General features: G+C 37.5%; 1 protein-coding gene across 2 annotated transcripts in view; it reads right to left on the reverse strand.

Annotated features, from left to right (window-relative positions):
• LOC106079466 (nitric oxide synthase-like) overlaps positions 1 to 11029 on the reverse strand; it is a 229719-nt gene extending 218690 nt beyond the window's left edge. For both annotated transcript variants that reach the window (XM_056005594.1, XM_056005597.1), the window contains exons 1-2: positions 10897 to 11029; positions 6762 to 7216 (exon numbers count right to left, since the gene is read on the reverse strand). The gene's annotated coding sequence lies outside the window, so the exon portion shown is untranslated. The remainder of the gene's footprint in view (positions 1 to 6761; positions 7217 to 10896) is intronic.
• Positions 11030 to 17616: the final 6587 nt, after the last annotated feature.

Below are 17616 nucleotides of genomic sequence, written 5' to 3' on the forward strand. Positions count from 1 at the left end.
AACCATATCCTCTTTGAATGCCCCTCCCTAATCCACCTTAGGCAGACCCTACTTCCACTACAGCCCAACATAACCCTGTACTGCAGTGCTGAACAACTGAAGAAAACAGCACACTTTTTTTCCTTGGCGCAGTCTGCGAAAGAGCTGACAGCTCAGCAGCAATAAAGCTGGCTAGAAGAAGATGAAGAAGAAGAAGTAGCGTTGTGGGTTGCCGTATTCTTTATGCATATACCAGCGAAACTGCTCGTTATAGAAGACCCGTGACGTGGCTACGAGCTATTGGTCTAAGCAGCCCACAGGTTGTGACGTTGTAGGTCAGTGTTCAGGCCTTCCATAACCAGGGCCGGTCCTACAGATTGCGGGGCCCTATGCGAAACGGATTGCGCGGGGCCTATTCTGAGTTGTGATAAGGATAATAAGTGAAAATTAATATTTTGTATTAGAAAATAAATTCGTCTTCTCATTGTATTCATTCTTTACTAAGTACAAAATCACTGTCAAATTCACTTTACGAGCCATCTACAGTAGATAGTAGTTTTCCAACAAAAAGCTGATAAACATTCAGATCTGCCTTTAGAGATTTTCTATCGACGAGCAAAATATCGCTTTTGTTTTGCTTTTTTTTTCTAAAGAGGTCGACATAGATTTAGATCTATATTTGTATGCCAGTGACTATTAAAGTAAATTAAGAATTTGAACTTCTTGTTTTGGTTAAAATTCGCCTTATTATAACATTATTAAATGAAAGCTGACAAAGCCGTTTTTTTTTAATTGCTAGTAGGATCAGATTGAATGACATCCAGAAATAACAATTTTGTTTTTAAGGAGATTTGCATCAGTTTTCAAAATATCTTATAAATTTCAGGACATTTTCATGACTTTTTCGTACATTTTACAATTTCAGGAGAATTCCAGAAACCCTTTAATAACAAGCTAAAATTGTTTATTTTAATAATTTACACCTAGAATTCGCGCGGGGCCTATGAAAGTGCGGTGCCCACTGCGGCCGCATGGGTTGCAGTGGACTAAGACCGGCCCTGTCCATAACGATTATTCTCCAAACCAGACAAACGACACTCATCTCGACTTGTGACGGGCTCTCTGGTCAGGTGACGTAACCTCAAGGTAGAGATGCTTCTGCAAAGACAAGACCATGTGCTGACTTCCCTTATAATGGAACGGTCCACGAATGGTTTTTCCCTAAGTTACAAACTCGAAGCAATGAATAAAAATAGTTTCATTTCATTTGCTACCCGACCTTTCTCTTGTACACATGTCAAGATACACTCGCACACACTCACATTAACACTTCGACTCAAGCCTAAGAAGAAATTGGAGTGCCAGAGTATCTACCAAGATAAATTGAACCTTTAAGACTATATTTCTAGGGCGTTATGACTATTCGATATTATAAACTATGATTCATTATAAAAAAATCAATTTAGTTGGGGCAGGAGATTTTCAAACGTATGAAACTATATTCATTATATTTTAGTATAAAAATAACTGCTGCATTTCTACAGTAAAAAAGCTCGCGCCCTATTTCAATATGAATAATTGAAAGATTACAATATTGTGACTTTCATATTTGTCTGATTAAAAACAAATTACTGGTACCAATAAATCATTTATTGTTATAAGCTTTGTAGGTTGAATAAAAAAAGAGTGGCTTCTTTCATAAATTCTTCCCCTTTTATTTAATTGTTGACAGTATTATATATTGTGATTTATTAGCATGGTTCGAAGCGAAGTAAAAAGTACATTGTACTAAATTTTAAAAAGGTTGTGCTAGAGATCCATATAAAGAGTTACCAGACTCCACCTCTAAACGAGGACAGAAAGGCGGGCAAAGCCTTACAAAGGATGACAATGCCAACACAAGTCATGCTAAAAAACCTGGCTAATAATTTAATTGGTGAAATCTATTTGATTTATTAAAAGATCATTCATCGTAAGGTTCGGAGGAAGAGAAATGACTAGCTTGCGCTTTGCGGACAAACAGAGATGGTCTGGCAGGAACTAAAGAAGAATTGGTTGACTTGGTCATGCGCATAGCCAACACTTCCGCTCTATATGGTATGCAAATCTATGCCGAAAACAAAACTAATAATGATCAGGGCTTTAAAAGGGACATCGGTATTGGGGGTGTAGTGAGGGGGAAGGAGGGCTCGATGCCCCTGCGCCACCCTCATGGGGGCGCCATATGTGATGTTCATGGCAAATGGGGAGGGGGGTGCGTCAATAAAGTACTTTGCCCCGGGCGCACGCTTTGCTCACTACGACTCTGCATGCGACAACTCCACCAAACCAATAAGTATTCGTATGTGACAGGACATGTCATCTATAGGACTTTTGAACTTTGTTGCTGGCCCTTTATAGATTCATCCGAATATATTGCCACCAGCGCTGATCTCTATAAGAAATAAAGGCCTAAGTTTCTTGTTTATCGTTGAAGTCAAGTTAAGTGTGTATAAGGAATGGACGTCTACTAGAGTAGAATCTCGGGATATAAGGGACGTAGGCTATTTACGGCAATGCTTTAGATCTAGATTTTAAAAGTAAAAGATTTGGGTTTATTTTTATCACGTTGCTCTGTGTTGCTTTTAAAAAGAATATTATAAATCTTAAGACATTTTACTGGCATTCATGCACCCTTTCGGTGGCCCTTGTCAGGGTGGGATTTCGGGTTGCAGCTCGTTGACTTCGGGGTAGACATAAGTCCCTCGAGTTCCCAGGTTCCCCACCTCGACAGTTTAAACCCAAGCAACTAATATCGGCATCGAAGCCGTGACTGGCCAACACTGAATACAGTTGTTTTTTTCAATTTAACATGTAGTGAATACCAACAGTTGTTCAACGTGAACACTATTAATGATAACGTAAGTGAATGTCCATTAGTTAACAACAAGATTGTACGTTTAACAATTTAATGAATGTATGAAATATTAGGACATGAGTGATAAATAAAGGTCAATAGTATTTACAAAGGAAACACAAGGTATACATATTATGCAACGAAATATATCACACCTTCAACTCGGTGCCATAATTCAAATCACGACACAGCCTACACCCAATGTCATAGATGCACGGGCCATATCAAACAACACTGTGGATCAGGCATGAGAACGACAGAGTCCCAAGCCTGCGTCCCCAATACTGGGGAAGAAAACATCAAAGACCGCAACTCAGCAAAGTCAGCACAACCCCCAACAAAGACAACGACGTAATGACACCAATATAGCGCATCCTTAGGGACAGAAACTCACGAAACCTTATGGTGCTCAAAAGAAAATACCAAGCAAGATGCGCACGACATCCCCATCGGTCCATTTGGGTACCGGCCCAAATGTCATATAGCCAGCCCGCCCCTGGTCTGAGTCTTAGTGAACAAAAACCTGAAAAATAAGACAAGTCTATAGAAACAATAGATAACTCTACAATCTTCCATGTTCATAAGCTCTCCGCTAGCAGAGTGGTTATCGTGTTGGCTTGAGAAGACTAAGAAGGCTTGAGCCAAGAGTTCGAATTCAGGCCGTTTCCCCCTTTTTTTAATAAATGCTTTTTTTTTTTAAATTGTTAGTATATATTATACATCTATTACATATTTAATTACATGAATGATCCAGATTAATTGATACAACTATGCTTAATATAAGTTTTTTAATATTATTTCTTGTTCTCAGTCATAACATGTGTCAAGGCCAAGGGCTGATGGATTAGTGTCGCAGCTTATTTATGGTGACCTAGATAGACAGATTCGGACAAAGCTGGACATCCTTCCATTGTTCCACTGACTAACTAACATTCACGTAATTAAGTAATTCTATTATCGTTATTAATACATTGTAGTATATTATAACTATACATACTAGTTTCATTAACTAGTTTCATATTTAAAGCTCCATAGACATTCTAGAGATAGACTAGATTGACATCGAGCTTGGTTTAAACATCTGAATCGATTATCATCAACGATTGAGTTCGAAAGAATCGATTTCACGACACTTTCAAATTTCACCACTTGCTAAACTATTTAATGACTGCTTTCAGTATTCAGACTTCCGGTTGAATACTTCGATACTTTCGTTTTTCGTTTCTTTGTATTCTAAGTTTCCGTTTACTCCATCTTTTGTATCATTCGAACGCCTTTTTTTTTAAAAAAAATGGGTTTTGCCTTCTCTATCGAGAAAATACGTTTGATATCCAAGAGCAGCAACTCAGATATTTAACTGTCGATAGAGTATTTTCCCCTTGCCAATACAATTTCCCCCGCTGTTAAAATGGTTTGCGGTTAACCAAGGAAATTGTTTTTTACAGCCTCGCTGTGCAAGGGCATTGATCTGTAAGGGGAAGTAAATCTTACTAAAGAGACTTTTGATTGACTTTTACCGTCGCCTACCGTAAGGTGGTTTCCTTATAAAAAAAATATTGTATGATTTGCATCTTAAGTTATTGTCTGTCTTTTTTCATCTTTTATAGATATTTAAAATTAACAGTGGAATAATGAAACATAATCTCAATGGAAACTAACAGGAAATAGCTTTATTTCATAGTTTTGCGTGAATGTATAGTTATGTGACCAATAGTCCATTCTATTTTTAAAAAATCAGCAAATTGGTATTGCATTTTTTCTAAACTTTAGAAACTAAAGATCGACTTTCCTAGATTCGGGGCGACTTCCCTTACAGCTTGAAAAAGAGTTACGTACATAACGATCTCTCTATATATATATTGTTATAACCCTATTCGCGACGCAAAAGAGTTAACTGTGTGTGATTAGCTGACATAGGTGACACAGGCCAGTAATGCAGTTTAGCGTGCTATATTGAAAGGTAATGGACAGTACTGGCATGAACTTTGCACGTGAATAGCGCCCGTGTTATGGTCATCTGATCATAAGACTGCGCAGACCAGAGACACAGTGTGTTGGAAAGCGGCAGTTCAAGACCTGAGAGCGTTGAGACAGGGACTGTTAGTCGACCAAGAAGTCGGTCCTGGTGCAGTCCTCCAGTGAAACGTACGAGTCCAGGAAGAGACAGTAGAGTTTATGAGTTTAGTACAGTGATATACAGTCTAACGTTGTAGTAGTTGATTGTGTTGCCAACTGTGTCACATTGGCTGTTTTATTTGACCCTTATTAAAGTACCAGATTATTTGGAGCCTTGTTGTCAAGATCTTGATGTGTTGTGTTGTGTTTAGCAGTGTTTGCAGAAGGCCTGATTGGGAGAGAGAATCGTAACAATATATAGGTCTGTGATCTGATCATCATCGGATAAGAGTTCGTTTCCGTTCTCCCAGTCTAGGTATAATATATATATATAGGTCTGTGTGGGCAACTAACTATCAATAATTAAGGAGATTTTATACAAGATAAACTGGCAAGCATTGAGATAGTGTTAAGATTACAGCTCAATTCTTCTTTATTTGGCAATAGTGACGTATGTTTGACCATTAGTTAACTGATCGTGAAAATTTCCAATTCATATTATTTTGGGCTGCAAATGGAGGGTCCCGAAAAACTAATTCCACAGCAGTGGCGTAACTAGGGATTTTTGATGGCCCGGGGGTGGGGGGGGGGCTAGACCTCTTGAGTGTTCTGCAGTTTGACATTTGACATCATGACATGAGGTAATGGCGTACTATTTAATGTATAAACAAATTTCGGAAACTTATTGGGCCCCCCCCCCTCAAGTGGTTGCCCGGGAGGATTTTTCAAATTTGGACACCCCCCCCCCACCTCACGCCACCCTAGCTACGCCACTGTTCTACAGTGCTAAAAGGTGCAAAAAAATTATCGTATGCCTTTTTAAAACAAATAGCTTATCAACACTCCGTATATTCTGTACACTGGATGCACTATAAACAAACAGTATATAAGAAACCCCCCCCCCCAAAAAAAAAAAATTAGTTTTAGATTTAGTTCAAAAGATAAAAATATTTGTTACAAACATAACAAATTCAAAGGAAATTTCATCACCCCCCGCCTTTCTCCAAACTCAGTTTTTAAAAGACAGAAATATTTTTTTTTATAATAATAAAAAAATAATTATAATAATAATCTTTAATATCCATAAGGAAGTTTGGTAATTCTGCAGGAGTTCAAGGGGCAGCCATCTTTGTACTATTTTGTTATTGTTTATGTTCTAAAGAAATCCCAAGATAGTGTCTTAAAAAATACCAAGAACTAACATTACTTCTGTGTTTTCAAAGCAATGCTATTTTTTCTTTTAATTTTGACTTGGTGTCAATACAATACATTTCTTATTGTTCTGTCTTCTTTATAATTGTTAAAATCTAAATATTGTCTATATTTATTCTGAATTATTCTGATATAGAGAATCTAAATTTAACTAGGCCTACAATAAATATCACAGTTTATTACCAAAAATTAATTGACCTTTATTGCCTTTAAGAACCTTATCTATTGTCCTTGTCATATTAATAGTAATTATTCTAGTTCTAGCAGTTATATTATGAGTCTAATTAATATTAGGCCTATTAGTAATTAGGACTAGTAGATGATACCGGTATAGCTAGATCTAGCATATTATTTAGCTTCAAAAATAAAAACAAACAAAAACCCAAATCGGAGAGAAAACCCAAGATACAAGATTACAGTCTAAACAATAACAAAGATGGCTGCCCCTTGAACTCCTGCAGAATTACCGGAAGTTTGACTTGCGATTTGCGCCTGACACAAAACATTGTAACTATTGACAACGAAATGTACGTGTAATGATCGACATTTATGTACTCACGTTATTGTTTTCCCTCACATTGATTAGGATATCCAGATGACCGGAAGGAGTGAACGAAACATGGCATTATCTGAACAACTTATGTAGAATTAGTCCTGCTCCTTTCACTTCTTTAATCCTCACTCCGTTCACAACTTATTTTGAAGCAAAGACTTTAGACTAGAGGCGAGGTCATTCCTTCGTCTTTATTATTGGTCGCTAAGAAATACGTGAATTCAACTTTTTAACCAAAAGAAAACTTTTTGTTATATCCATTTTCACAATTCTAAAAATATCACAATTCACAAATTCCAGACATTTTACTTGGTATTTTCAAAACTAGATCTATAAGCTCTTTAGAATAAAGCCCATTGCGTTATTTTTCTTTCGAGGATATTATGGGATGATATGCCAGATTTCTCAACATCTTCAAATTGCATCTTCTTCCGTGTGTAGATCTAGACTTAAGCCAAAATCTTAGAAAAATAAATGAGAAAAAGGTCATACTTTCAATGTCAACTAGTGATGGGAACTAAACTACCTTTTAAAAGTTAAACTAAAACTTGTTTTCAACTAAAATAAAGTAGTTAAACTAAAAAACTAAAAAGTTTATCATGAATTTCAAAATGTAGTTAAACTAAACTAAAGAAAATTAATTAAACTATAACAAACTTTTTCATAACTTTTTTTTTTTTGGGGGGGGGGGGGTTGAACAAGACCTATATAGGTATAATCATCCGACTGTATGCCTACGGTTCGATCATATTCTTTTAACATTGTAGAAATATTTCTTATATTAAAATCAGTAATAATATATGCTTCTTACATAAACGTTAATGCACAATAAAATATAAAAGATGTCTAAATTAATATGTGTGCTTGTATTTTTGCCTTGAATTTAAACCTTTAGAAAAGAATGGTACTCTATTTTTTTTAAATATATTAACTTATTAGGCTATATAACGGAAAATCTTAGTTATACCGGTAAAGTTTAAAATCTCATTAAAAATAACATAGATTTATAATTTCAAATTTAGATTTAGTATCCAAAGAAATAGAAAGGAACTCGTTGGAGTTTTAAGAAACATTTGACCTGTATAACTATTTTATAGTGTAAAATACATGCTTGACTAACCATGCTGATGTGCCATTTTCTTCTCTGACCACTAAAATTACAACGAACACTATTGCATAACCGTTAAACGCTCAAGGGAAAAAAACAGGGTGGTCTTATCATTATGGACTACACACCCACCCAGTTCACTATTTAGGCCTACAAGTGTACGTCTATCTGGCCAGGTTGTTAAAATCAGTCGGACACACTGTCTATTTACTTTCTTTGCAGGGAGGGTGTGTAACTATTTTAGTGTAAAGATATATCTACAAACATGCTTGACTAGCTATGCCAGTGTGTTATTTTGTTTTCTGACCACTCCACATTAAGCAAACACTATTGCATAACACGTAATGAAAACAAAATGCAGGGTAGTCTTGTAGTATCATCGACTACACACGTACAGTACACTAGGCCTACATGTGTATGTCTAGATGACCAGGTTGTTAAAATCAGTTGGACATAGTCTATTTACTTTATGGTCAGAGAGGATGTGGATTAAGTTTTTTCTTTCTAGAGTTGGTTATCCCAGGGGTGGGCAAATTACGGACCGCGGGCCACATGCGGCCCGCCGAAGTGTTTTATGCGGCCCGCCGACGCCTAAAGAAATCAGGTGTTCCCACACATTACACATATAAACATGAAAATATATTTAAATAAATAATTGTAAATATCTATAGATATAGAAATTATTGAAACTTTTTATTCTTATCACTTATCATGAAGAGGCTAAATAAACATTGTCTTTAAACGTCATTCTAAAAAGTTTAAAGTAAACGAAGATTATTCTTAATGGCAATATTTCGAAGCATTCAGTCAAAGACGAACACAAGCCAGTATTTATTCAATTCTATCAAAAACTGTGTTGAAAGTGTTGGGTCGGCTTGTACAAGATGGCAAGTGTAACAACTAATGGAGCTGGTGCTTTGACTAAGAAAAACAGGCTTTTTAATAAAATAAAGCATTGAATATCAAATATATTGTTGGAATTGATTTCTCAATGATCTTATTATTGACACAGGGCCAGCCTTAGGCATAGACAAACTTCTTAGGTTCCCCAATTGGTGAGGGCCTTACATTGGCTATGATGTCAATATTTTAGAGAAGAAATAGCGAAACTTGTCCTCAATGTTATCGTTGAAGTACAATAGGTTTTTAATAAATTGAATAATTTTACTGTTGTCGGTTTTTTATTTTATTTTATTTTATTTGAGGCCGCCAAATTCACTTTGCCAAGGGCCTCCAATTGCCATGAATGGCAGTTCCAAGGGAAGTAATTGAAGATTTGGAACAAAACATTCCGATGTTTGGTTACACAGTAGTATCTGCTGGCCTAGAAGAATATGGAATCTCAAAGGAAGAAATAGTTAGGTTCATTGAAGGACATTGACTGTGACTTTGTTACTAATATTTCTAATGAAGAGTTGAAGACAGACTTCATGTTTATCATTGGAGACATTGCAATGTTTGGTTTGCAAATGAAATGTATCTGCATCTTAAATCTTGTCAAACATAGTTATGCAATTCTCGAGCCAGCGAATGAAATCGGGTCTTATCATTTTCCTTAGCTGAAAGGTGAAACTATTTCTAGTGAAATGGATGAAATTACAAGACTTATTTGGATTCCTTGATTGTGGAGTTTGAAAGCTAATTTTAAGACGTCAAGAAATTGGAACTAGTTTTCAATACCATCTGCTCACCATTTAATGCAGAAGCTGTTTTAGCTCCAGATGACAAACCTCCAAGCAAATTATGCCCTGAAAGAGAAATTCCAGTGAGTTCTTCCACAGAGGTTTCATGACTGCCAGAAGCTGTATTCCCATACTTAAGAAAACTTTGCTGAAATACTTTCACATTATTCGGAACCTAATTCATCTGTGAACACGCTTTATTTCGTTTGTTTGAAAATTATGAAGTGTTAGAACAGGTCGATGCTCACTGACTGTAATTTGACAGCAGTCGCAAGAACAAAACAACTAGTAAGCTAATTCTACAGTTACAGAACATTATGCATGGATGTAAATAGTTAAATGCTTCACATTAAGTACAATTGTACATTTGTGGTGAAATGTTGTGATGTAAAAAGACAATAACAAAATTTAGCCCTTTAAATGCGTGTGGTAGATTAGCCTCTAAACACCAGAATTGTAATTCCATTGTGTATGCACTAATTGTAAAACAGCTCAGCACTTTAAAGGTTAAAAAATTATTCGTAAAAGTAGTTCAAGAAATTGCTAACTGTTGCAATTCCTCAATTGGGAATTAAAAAAAAAAATATGCGGCCCGCCAGTCCCAAATTTTTTTTAATGCGGCCCTCGGTAGAAAAAGGTTGCCCACCCCTGGGTTATCCTAATGCTTTTAGATCTAGGCCTAGATGTCGATTTAGACTAAGAACTCAATAACAAGTCTTAAGACTATAAAAAAGTGTACTTGATGTTCCTGCAGTTAAAAAAATATTTTTTGCCGCAATTGATTTGATTAAAACTACTAAATATTGTCCTAACTCACTAATCAGATTCCCGCTATAAATAAAAATTAAACACCATCACGTGACTCAGAGCAGAGCAACACCATTCATAATATTGCATAGAAGGTTTTGGCAAACAATGTTTAACATTTTATAATACTGCTGCTTTCAGTTGCAAATATTTACTCCCATAACTTCTACCAGCATCTTACTTGACCCTCTTCAAATGCAGACTGCTAGATAGTTGATAACTGCATTATTATTTTTTTGATAATCAAAGTTATTGATATCACATGACCAGAACACACGGATGTGTTTTTTAACCATGACCACATGTTCAAAAGTTTTACAAATTTTAATTAAACTTTTTAGTTAGTAACTAAAAAAAAATAATTAAACTACGATTTTAGCTAACCTTTTTTTTTTCTAGTTAAACAATGGCCTTAATTATTTTTTTTTAGTTAAACTAAAAGTTTCTAACATTTTTAGTTAACTGTTGCCCATCACTAGTGTCAACTACTATATTATAGTAAATAAACATTTTAAACTTCTCCTGACTGTTGTACAATACATACATATACTTCGATACATTTTAACTTGCCCGAATTCCGCCATTAATCAGGAATTATCCATGCTTAAGATGAATTTATATAGTTTAGTGATGTGAATTTTCTCTCTTGTTTCTTATTTGTTTAATAAAGTTTTCGAGAAATTCACAGGAAAAAAACACATATCACACATTTGGACACTTTGTGTAACCCTTGAAGGTCAGAGTTCACAGACTGACGTTTACGAGGTTTCGTCTGCTTGACGTCATTGGATCTCAAACGAGGCTGGCCTGGGAACATTGGCAGAAGGCACATTAAGTTTGGTTCGTTTTTTTTGCAAGTTTCGGACGTCCGTGAATAATAAGAGATTATTACGTCCTGACCCAAACGTCCTGCGTGACGGTAGAGAATGGAAGCGGGCAGGGATCAAACTCGGGACCATCGCGAGGCAGTCCCAAGTGCCTACCAAACGACCAATCAGTCATACTGTTGCATTGTTACGTCTTTGAATTATAACAATCGATTTGATTTTTCTTATCTTATTATATTACAGACGTTACTTCAAAAAAAAAAAGAAGATAATTACATCCTACTAATTTCATGTGTCAATCTAGTCATGCATGTTAATCATTTACTTAAACTCTGCCAAGTCGTTGGTTTTCCTGGCTGATTCAAGCAACCCATTACATTCTCTAATGGCACTAGAGAAGAAGAAGTACTTGTACAAATTTGATCTAGCGTATGGAATAAGAAATGCGCCTCTATCTTTATGTCTTTTTTGAGTATTTCATTAGGTTTGGTTTTTCTGTTTGTAAATTATGGTTCAGTGTTGTATGTATTAGAGCTACTTTACTTTTTATTCTTCTGCCCTTAAGTGTCTTTATGTTTAGTGATTTTACTAATGGTGTTACTCTAATCAAATACTTGTCTTGGTCCAAACTAAAGGAAATTAAGTTTGACTATAATTGTCCATCTCAGCATTACTATTATAACCATAACAACATAGATGCAAACACCAACAACATTCATATGCATAACATTCGGACACACACACACAAACACACACGACCAGAGCTTTATGAGTTAGATTGCTATGTACTTCTCGGTGACGACATTGACGGCTCAGTCTGAAAGTGGAATAAAGGATGTTTTTAAATCATTCTGCTCATTCTTAACTCTTTCTCTCCGTAATCATTTGCCACATTCTGGTGGAATCAACGCTGGTATCGTCAGTTAGGAGAGAAAGAGTTAATGGAGTGACGGCCACGTGGTCCAGATCTGATGTAGCTGTGTAGCTGTGGTGTAATGGGAGCAGAATTTTGTGAGTTATGGAAAGGCATCCTTTAAGAAAAGGCTCTTCAAGAGATGGTTTCTGTGATTACAGTGGCGTAGCTAAGAATTTGCCATCATTTGGGGGCACGGGGGCTTGACTTCTTTGGGGGCCCCTGCATTTTGCATTATATCTAATAATTATTGTAAAAAACACTCATTTGAGGGCCCCCCCTTAAGTGGGGGCTTAGTGGGATGTTTATATTCTCCCCCTCCCTCCTCCACCTTAGCTACGCCTCTGCATGATAAGGGTACTTTAAAAAAATTAAGTTTAGTCTATTAAGTCGATTTTTAAGGCTTTATTTTTCTACGCCCCTGTCAAAATGAACTTTATTTAAAACATAGAACCAAATGCCTAGAACACTGTATGACGTCATCTCCCAGCCGTTCTAAACTTATAAAACATAATAAAAATATTTGATGACGTTGGGACGAATTGAGCTCAAATTGAGAACCTCCTTTCCACATAACACGAAGTCACAGCTGCCCCCCTCCCTTTTACACGATCCCCCCCATCCCCAGCCTCCCTATCAAACCCCAAAGTTTCATGACTCTGAGGCAAGCCCAGGCCTTAAACTGAAATAGTATCACAGCCACACCTGCTGTGTGATCAACCATTCAATCATCCAATCATGATTGTACACACATTTTTTCCCCTCTCTCTCTCTCTCTCTTCTTGACGGCCATATTGATTCAATAAACACTCACATATGGGCAAGAAGTCATTCTCACACAGTAAGTCATTACTTCAACACGTAATAGCAACAGGGGTGTTAATTGGAAGAAAAAAAAAGAAACAATTAAAGGGAGTTAACAAATATCACAACGTATAAGTTTTCGGTAAATCGTGACTGAAGCTGCAAACCTATTCAATAATATTCAAAATTTAAAAAACAGGTTTCAGAAACATAAAACCTCAGTCTAAGCTAATGGATCGGTTTTATTAATTATGCAACCTCGTAGACTAAAATATTAACTTGTATGGTGTAGTTTTAATGTTGGCATTTGCTAAAAATAAAAGTTTATGTGTATAAAAAAGCAGGTGCATGCATTCTTGTTTACAAAGTTTGAATACGCTATTTCTCCTTCTTCCCATAATTAGTCATAGTCCCTAACAAAGCATGAATCAATCGAAAAATTAACCAATAAAGTAATTAATTAGTGGTAATTAATTAAATTAGTTTGTGTTGTTGTCGCTGACTTGTAGCACCAAACAACTAAACCGCTGTAGGCGTATTTATATCTTAACTAATAAAACTTGAAAAAAAACTGGAATAACTTCCTTGTGAACATACTAAATATAACTTTATTTATAATATGGACAAAATGAAGTTGTGATCAAATGAAATAACTGTAGTAGACTTAAGTAATAATATCTTTTAACAAAAACCTTACTCACTAAAATAACACCACCTTTCAGTCTCACGTTCTGGAGTCGTCTCCCCTGTCTCATACCAAATGACGACAATGCCAGCTATGTTGCATCATTCACAACCAATCGCTAACCTCTTCTCCCCGTCACACACTGTCTGGTCGTGGGGGCTTGCGCGCTAGACTAGAGAGTTTAAACCCCCTCCTCCAGAGGACTTTTTAAAGTTTTAAACCCCTCCTGATAGTTTTGAGTTTAAATACCCCCGTTTTGAGGTAGAAAACCTCTCTCTTCAAACCCTCCCCCAAATGATTTTGACCATAAAACTTCCCTTTTCAATATAAAATCTAAAGCAAACTACAGTCACCTAATTCCAAGAGCGTAGCCAAGAGAGGTTACACATTTCAATCAGTGGCTTGGCTCCATTAATAAAGTGCAGTGACTAGTCATCTGCCGATATTGAAAAGGACAAAATGTGGCCCAACAAAGATGGCTAAGACGGATTTTAGGAGTCAGTTATAGAGATCTAGGAGGCGCGGTGGCTGAGCGGTAAAGCGCTTGGCTACCGAACCGTGGTCCGGGGTTCGAATCCTGGTGAAGACTGTGATTTTTAACTTCAGGATCTTCGGGCGCCTCTGAGCCCACCCAGCTCTAATGGGTACCTAACGTTAGTTGGGGAAAAATAAAGGCGGTTGGACGTTGTGCTGGCCACATGACACCCTCGTAAACCGTAGGCCACAGAAACAGATGACCTTTACATCATCTGCCCTATAGACCACAAGGTCTGAAAGGGGAACTTTACTTTACCTTTATAGAGATCTGGTCTCAATCAAGGAAATCCTATGCCGAACTAGGAATCAGCCTCTTAGTAAGGTTGAGAGGTGTGACAGATCGTCGCATGAGGTTTGCGGGACATGTTCTCCGACAAAATGAATTACGCATACTAAGAGTTGCGATGACATGGAGGCTATTACGAAGTAAGCGCAAACAAGAAAATCCTAGTACAACTTGGCGCCACATTTTGATGGAGGTCCTCAGAGCAGGTGGGAAGAGGCTTCAGACATTGCCAATGACAGATTTTTGTGGAGGCAGCTTGCCGCCCAATGCGCCGAGGATCTAAGTCAGTAAGAATAGCACATAAGGTTTTTAATAAAAAACTTTTTAATAGCCGGATAATGCACTGTAGATACCTAAGAATATGCATTTTGTTGGCTTTCATTACCGGAAATGGTGCTTGACTCCCCCAGACCCCCTTTGCTGGCAATGGCGGGGAGTCTACAATTTTCCACTAACTCCAGGAAGAACCTTTTCTAGAGTACAATAAACGTCTTCCGAAAGAGTGAAGGGTCAGAAGGTAATAAATGTTAATACACACACACACACACGCACGCACACACACACACACACACATACACACACATATATATATATATATATATATATATATATATATATATTGTGATGTTGCTTGTTCAGGCTGTCTTGAGGTCAACTATGGATGACTGTTGAATTTCAACCAATTACTCGGCAAGCGTTTGGGTGTTATTGTTCGGGTGTATTCCGTGTAGTTGATCAACAATCCAGACAAAACAAACACATCGGTTTTAACTTGTAAAGAGATGTAGTCAACGCTGAAGAACAATGTACCATGTATTTATTCCAAGAAAAGGCCACAGTAAAAGTCTCTGTCACTAAACACGTCGTTACCCTAGAGGATTCTATCGCTAACTGATTTTCCGGTCTCTAACCCAACATATCCCAAACGTCACTAGTCCCGTTCAATATGCGTCTTCTATGGTGCGTCGCTAAATAACTAAACTATAAATAAGGTGTCTAACAGATTATATATATATAACACCCCCACCCCCGAAAAGAAATCCTGGCTACACCCATGTTAGACTCAATATGGTTTCAAAAGCATTTCGAGTTTCAATGCTTTCACTATGCTTTCATATTCTATACACCACAGTAGCATTTCCCGTCTCGAGAAACTGATTTCTCCCTTTGCAATTTCTTGTGTGACTAAATAGGCCAATCCTTGATACACAGATGCGGTCACAGGTCTGGCAACTGTAATCACCAGGCACTGTAACACTTTCACCCTTCTTTCTGCTACTGTTTTGTATGGCATCTGCAGACCGGGAGCTGGACCCTTCCTTTATGTGGATCTATCCAGTACCACTTTTTCCCAGCTGCTAGTGTCAGTTTTGAAGAGCTTCGTGTCACGTTTGTATACATCAGTATACCTTAAAAGTGGACGACCAGCGGCTCACCTGCCTTCTGTTCAATCACTATACAGAATGTCATGTGGAAGTCGACCTTGTGGCATTCTGTGAACTTGACCTTGCCGCCAAGGCGTCTGCTGCTGCCTTCCCTATCTATACACCGTATACACCAAAAAGCTTGATATGTATGCATTTGCCGCCATGTGTGAAAATGTCCCCATGATCAAACACAGTTTTTATATTTTCTACTATGATATTAGCATGTTTAACAAAGAATGTATCTCTTGGCAAATCTTGCAGATTCCTTCCAGACAGATATGCTACGTCACCGACATTACGTCATAAAGTACATTTTTTTTTATCAGAGGATAACACAGTACTCTCTAACTAAATGGCCAACTTTGACTTGGACAGGAATAGTTTGGTCTGAAAAGACAGTCTCCCCGGAGTGCCATAGAGTGGAGAGGTTTACATAGTAACTGAATCTAGGCTTGTAGCTACAACTTTACACGATATGGACAGGCGTCCCCAGGCCCTCTTTTTTTTTCGGTTGGGGAGGGAGGGGGGGGAGGATCAATGTTTCTGTAAGTCGTCCGTTGGCTCATTTTATCCGGCGACTGAAAAGTGGATAAAACAGATTAGGATGTAAGAACTGCCAGGGTTGGAGTTTCCAACAGGATAGAAATGCTGGATACACACAGACATCTCGTCTGCTGCTACCCATTCCCATGTCCAGTGCTTCTGTTACAAGAGCCGCCCTTACACCCCCCCCTCCACCTCACAGTACTCCCTGATGGCAAGTACCAATCGCTTGGAGGTATATATACGTGGCCGGGGAAGAGAGAATTAAATTTGAAATGTTGACAAATGACGAGAAAGAGAGGAGTGAATGGTCAGTGTAGGGGAGGGGGTGCAAAGAGAGGAGGTAGAATACTTGGACAAAATGACAGAGAGAGAGAGAGAGAGAGAGAAATATAGGTATAAAATAGGTTGATTAGGTTGATGGGGGGATAGTCGGACGGATATCTATCTATAGATAGATAGATAGATTAGATAGATTAGATAGATAGATAGATAGATAGATAGATAGATAGATAGATAGATAGATAGATAGATAGATAGATAGATAGATAGATAGATAGAGAGATAGATACAATATTGTCATTAACAGGACCGAGGAGTGTCAGAGAGAGAGAGGCTTCAATTACAACAGAGTGTCAGAGAGAGAGAGAGAGGCTTCAATTACAACATAGAGTGTCAGAGAGAGAGAGAGAGTGTCAGAGAGAGGCTTCAATTACAACATAGAGTGTCAGAAAGAGAGAGGCTTTAATTACAACATAGAGTGTCAGAGAGAGAGAGAGAGAGAGAGAGGCTTCAATTACAACATAGAGTGTCAGAGAGAGAGAGAGGCTTCAATTACAACATAGAGTGTCAGAGAGAGAGGCTTCAATAACAACATAGAGTGTCAGAGAGAGAGAGGCTTCAATTACAACATAGAGTTTCGGAGAGAGAGAGAGAGGCTTCAATTACAACATAGAGTGACCGAGAGAGAGAGAGAGGCTTAAATTACAACATAGAGTGTCAGAGAGAGAGAGGCTTCAATTACAACATAGAGTATCAGAGAGAGAGAGAGAGGCTTCAATTACAACAAAGAGTGTCAGAGAGAGAGAGGCTTCAATTACAACATAGAGTGTCAGAGAGAGAGGCTTCAATTACAACATAGAGTGTCAGAGAGAGAGAGAGAGGCTTCAATTACAACATAGTGTCAGAGAGAGAGAGAGAGAGAGAGAGAGAGAGACTTCAATTACAACATAGAGTGTCAGA

The sequence above is a fragment of the Biomphalaria glabrata genome, chromosome 12, assembly GCF_947242115.1.
Source record: "Biomphalaria glabrata chromosome 12, xgBioGlab47.1, whole genome shotgun sequence".
Classification (NCBI taxonomy): Eukaryota; Metazoa; Mollusca; class Gastropoda; family Planorbidae; genus Biomphalaria; species Biomphalaria glabrata.